This window comes from Monodelphis domestica, chromosome 1, assembly GCF_027887165.1.
Source record: "Monodelphis domestica isolate mMonDom1 chromosome 1, mMonDom1.pri, whole genome shotgun sequence".
Taxonomy (NCBI): Eukaryota; Metazoa; Chordata; class Mammalia; order Didelphimorphia; family Didelphidae; genus Monodelphis; species Monodelphis domestica.
Genome location: NC_077227.1, coordinates 307847758 through 307853091, shown reverse-complemented (window position 1 = coordinate 307853091; position 5334 = coordinate 307847758). Strand labels below are relative to the sequence as shown.

At 36.1% G+C, this 5334-nt stretch overlaps 1 pseudogene; it reads left to right on the top strand.

Annotated features, from left to right (window-relative positions):
- The first annotated feature begins 1646 nt into the window (after positions 1–1646).
- On the top strand, positions 1647–1761 carry LOC130456623 (U6 spliceosomal RNA; annotated as a pseudogene).
- The last annotated feature ends 3573 nt before the right edge of the window (positions 1762–5334 follow it).

Here is a 5334-nt window from a genome sequence, read left to right as displayed (position 1 = left end):
AAGGTTCTTACCCCTGGGCAACAGGAGTTGAAGTAAAGTCTGCTCAGGTTTCTCATCAGAAAGTCCCTTCACTTGGGAAGTGTTGGGGAGAAAGATTTCCAGTCACCAGCAGGAAAAATGAGTAACCCTCAGGAGAAAGTCTTTTTCCAACTCCTCTCTTCGATGTCTCCAGATGGAGAGACCCTCACTGCTCTCCTCACCAGAGTCTTCTTTCCTCAGGATTCCACTCCTGGGGCCCCTCCCCTGTCGAGGTGATCAATTTCATATACTCTTCAGTCTGACACTTTTCCTCTAGTGCCAGCCTCTATCACACCTAATAATTAAGGTCTTTGGTTTTGTCAAACAATATACCACTATGCTTGTTTACTTCTGGGTCTTGTTTTATAATTTATCCTGGTGAATAACTTTTTAGTTTTAGATCTGTTAATCTTTATCTGTTAATCTTAATCTGTTAGATCTGTTGTCTTTCTTCCAACTTTCCATTTCTTCATATTCTTGATATTTTATTCCTCCAGGTTAATTTAGTTATTATTTTTTAAAGCTCTTTAAAGAAATCCTTTGGTAATTTGATTGTTATCTAATTGAATAAGTAAATTAATTTAAGTAACATTCTTATTTTTATTGCATCGACATGACCCAATCATAAGCAATGAATCTCTCCAATTATTTAGTTTTTTCTTTATAACTGTAAAGAATTTTTATAGCTAAATTCATATAATTTTTGTGTGTTGTCTTATTAAATGACCCCCTAATATTTTACACCTTTGGTAATTATTTTGATTTCTCTTTCCAGCTCTTCTTCCTCAGTTTTGTGGGTAATATTCAGAAAGTCTAATGATTTGTGTGGATTTATTTAACATTTTGCTATATTATTTATTGTTTCAATGAAGAAAAAGCACTTTTTAAGCCTTAAATATTAAATAATTAATAATTAATACTTAAATAATACTAATGTTACCTGTTATGATTATTCTGCATTGTTTTTACAGGTGGGTTTTGAACTCAGAGAGAATAGGAATAGTTCCAATCTTTCTCTGCCATAGTATAAATAGAGCATAGATTCAATAAATAGTGACTGGACCAAGTGGACTGCTCCCTATACTGTTGGCCACCCTCTTGTGTCCTTTAGATGAGGCATGGTTGTATTATGTCTTTGTATGAGGGATGCCCTTTTTCTACCCAGAAGCACATAGAGCTAGACCTATGTGTAGATATAGGGTTCCACAGCCCAATGACAAGTTGGGCTTCCTGGATTCAGTCAGTTAGCTCAGTCCTTGTGAAATTTTCTTTCCTAACTCTAACTGTTCCACTGCTGCCTTTATGGAAATGAAACCTCATTTTCCTCACCTATGAAATGAGATTGATTCAAATTGTTGATAATTAGTCAAGTAGTCTAGTGGGTCTTGCTGTCAGAAAATGTCTTAAATCTTTTCAATATGGTGATAGAGGGGGCTACTTTCCAAAGGTTTAGAGTGGTAATGTTTTATCGTTGTAGAAGTGTAATTTTGATTGTTAGGTCTGTATTGTCCCTTCCTCTCCAACTACAATCTTTCCCCTAATTAAGAGCAGATTGGAGAAAGTGTTCATGACTATTCCATCTCCTCTAATCTGATGTAATATATTATTGTATTTGAAATTCTTTATCAGTGCTTGCTTTGGCAACACATGTACTAAAATTGGAATGATACAGAGAAAATTAGTATGACCCCTATGCAAGGATGATATACCAATTCATGAAGCATTCTATTAAAAAAAATTCTTTCTTTATCTTAAGTAAATAAATTTAAATAAATAAATTTAAAAATTAAATAAAATTCTTTATCAATGTTTTACATTGCTATCATCTAATCAGTTGATCATCAATAAGTAATTATTAAGCTCCTATTGTATAACAAATACTGTGCTAGTCCTTCAGGATACAAAGAATGAAACAATTTCCATTCTCAGGAAACTTACTTTCTAATGGGAGATACAATAAGCACACACACACACACACACACACACACACACACACACACACACCATCTTGCTACAGACATAATTCTACATGTTAGCGAAGGCACAGAGTTAAGGAAAACAAATTGACACATTGACTATGCCTGACATTGTACATGTGTACATTTCATCCTATACCTCTAATCCCAATACTTATTATTATTGCAACAATTAGCCTATTTATTCAACCCTTAGCATCAGCAATACAACTAACAGCCAACATTACTGCAGTTCACCTATTCCCTTTATTGGATTCACAAACCTAGCCCTTTCTTCAATTAGAATAACCATCTCAACAATCACATTTATTATCCTATTCCTTCTTACAATCCTTGGACTAGCTGTAGCCATAATTCAAGCTTATATTTGTACACTTCAAGTAAGCCTTTACTTACATGATAATTCTTAATGACCCACCAAACCCACACATATCCTATAGTTAACCCAAGCCCATGACCACTAACAGAAGCACTTTCAGCACTATTTTAACCTCAGGATTTATATGATTTCACTTCAACTCCTCACTCCTATTAGCCATAGGATTTATTTCTATACTTCTAACAATATATCAATGATGACGTGATATTGCTCACGAGGGAACATTTCAAGGACATCATATACATTCCATACCTACGATATGGAATGATTTTGTTTATCCTATCAGAAGTATTCTGATTTTCTTTGGCTTCTTCTGAGCATTTTATCACTCTAGCCTATTACCTAACCATTAACTAGGAGGATGCTGACCCCCTACAGGAATTAATCAATTTAATCCACTTGAAGTCCCCCTACTAAATACATCTCTTCTTCTAGCTTCAGAAGTTTTAGTTACATGAGCCCATCACAATCTAATAGAAGGAAACTACAAATAATTCAAGCACTTTTTACTATTTTTCTAGCAGTATATTTCACTATTTTACAAGCCACAGAATACTATGAAGCCTCATCACAATCTAGCAACTCTCTTGAGTCCTTTGATGTCATGGTGGTCACTGCATTGATAGGTCTTCTGAAGTCTTTCAGTGTTGTTTTATTGATGTTATTGGGTCATCATTTGAAATGTCCTCCTGGTTTTATTTATTTCAATTAATATCAGTCATTCTTCCCAAGAAGTTTTTGAAATTCTTATCTTTCTTCTCTTTGATGACATAATATTTAATTTCTTTGGTGAAGCAGAAAAAACAATGGATATGAAGTGAAAAGACCTCTGCTACTTGAGCAAGTTACTGTATTACACTTTACATCATCAGTTCATGGTTTCCTTATTTGGAAAATGAAGGGGAGGACAGCCAAATGGCTCAGTGGATTGATAGCCAAACCTAAAGACAGGAGGTCCTCAATTCAAATCTAGACTCAGACGCTTCTTAGCTGTGTTATCCTGGGTAAGTCACTTAACCTCCATTGCCTAGCTCTTACCACTCTTCTACCTTGGAACTAATGCACAGTATTGATTCCCAGAATGAAGGTGAGGGTTTCAAAAGAAAAAAAAGAAAAAGAAAATGAAGAGATTAGATTACATGATCTCTAATATTACTTCCAACTCTAAATCTATGAACTCATGCTCCTATGACTTTTTCCCATGATCTACTTCTCTCCTATCCTTTCCTCAGTTTTCTTCTTTTTTCTCTTTGAAGCCCATGGTTTATGAACATTTTAAGGTGGCCACCTTCCATTTACTGTGTCCTCTAGGCTCTTACAGACACAGCATCCCATAATTTGCATTTGTCTAAAGTAGTCTAAGGAGCGAAAATTTGACTTTGGATACTTATACAGAGGAAAATCTAAGGAGGCCAGTGAGTGTATGTGTGTGGGTGCATGACACTCTCTTTGTGTTCTGTTTAAGAGCCAGGCTTAGATCTTAGATAGATAGATGTCTCTGCAATTGTATTCTGAACTCCCGAAGACAGGAGCCATGCTTTTTCCTCTTAGAACTGAGTATAAGTGATGGGTGCACATGCTTGTTTACTAACTTAAGTGATTCTCTCTGCCAAAGTAATTGGGGAAAATCTATCACCCAGCCCAACCCAACCCCACAAAAAGCAGGAAGAACAGGAATATGATTTTGAAGAAGCCATCTCTATCTATCATCTCTCACATGACTCAGTTCTTTCTTTTCATGGCACTCCTACTGATTAGAGGACATGTCCTTTAACCTTGCCCCCAAAGTACTCTTTCCATACATTTTGTTTGACAACTCTTCTCTATCAGACATGCTTCCCGTGTACAGCTTTATAAGCTTGTTCACATTTTCTCTTGCTTGGATTGTAACTCCATTCACTTGTAACTTATGAGGGGATAATTTGGTTGTATGTATCCCGGTCTGGTAAATTTTCCCTTCTGTTTTCCTCATCATTTTCAGAATTTCTCTGGTTTCTTTTTTGTTTTGTTTGTGCATCTAGTGTTGTATCTAGTCCAGGACTTGTGAAACAAACAAAAGCCATGGAGGTGAGAAAAGATACCTGGAAAAGCTCATGTGGGGAGTTTTGAATGGCCAGTGTTCATTTTGTAAAACTCTAGAAAGGTCCTTGGTGATCAAAGTCTTTTGACATGCTGGGTCAAATCCTAGCTTCCTTTTTGCCTAGTGATGAATAAAGAATATATAGGTTCAGAAATAGAATGATAAAGCTGGAAGGGACCTCAGAGATGATCAAGTCTAACCCCATCATTGTACAGATGGGGAAACCCACAAAGGGAGCAAGATTACATTTTTTTTTCCCACTAGCACAGAAAATCTATAATATGGAAATTATTTTTGTCCTCAGATACCAGTATTATTACAGGGAGAATAACAATCTCAGAGGTGGAATAGACTTTAGAGATCACCTACTAAATAAGAATGATCTCTACAACATATCTGACAAATATCTTTGAAGACCTCGAGTAACAGGGAACTCACTACTTGTCAAGGAACAACTCCTTGTTCCTCAATACCAGCATTATAACAGGATTATCCTTTCCCCCTGTTGCCAATGAAATTAGAGGGTTATTACCGGCTTAATGGTAGGATTGTCCTTGTCCCCTGGTGCCTTTTATTGTTGAGTATTTTTTCCTTGCTGGGTTTTTGTGACACTCCTTCTCAGCCCTTTTCCTGTTTGTTTGTTTGTTTTTTTGGCAACTCTTTTTTAGTTTCCTATGCTGGATCATGATCTTTATTACCACCCCTAATTGTGGGTGTCCCCAAGATTCTGTCCTCAGTCTTTTTTCTCTACTTTTTGATGATCTCATCACCTCCCTTGTATTTAATTATCATTTCTATGCAAATAACTCCCATATCCACATCCACTGAAAGAGTAGGAGCTCTAGTCCCATATTCCCAGCTTCTTATTAGCAATTTTGAAC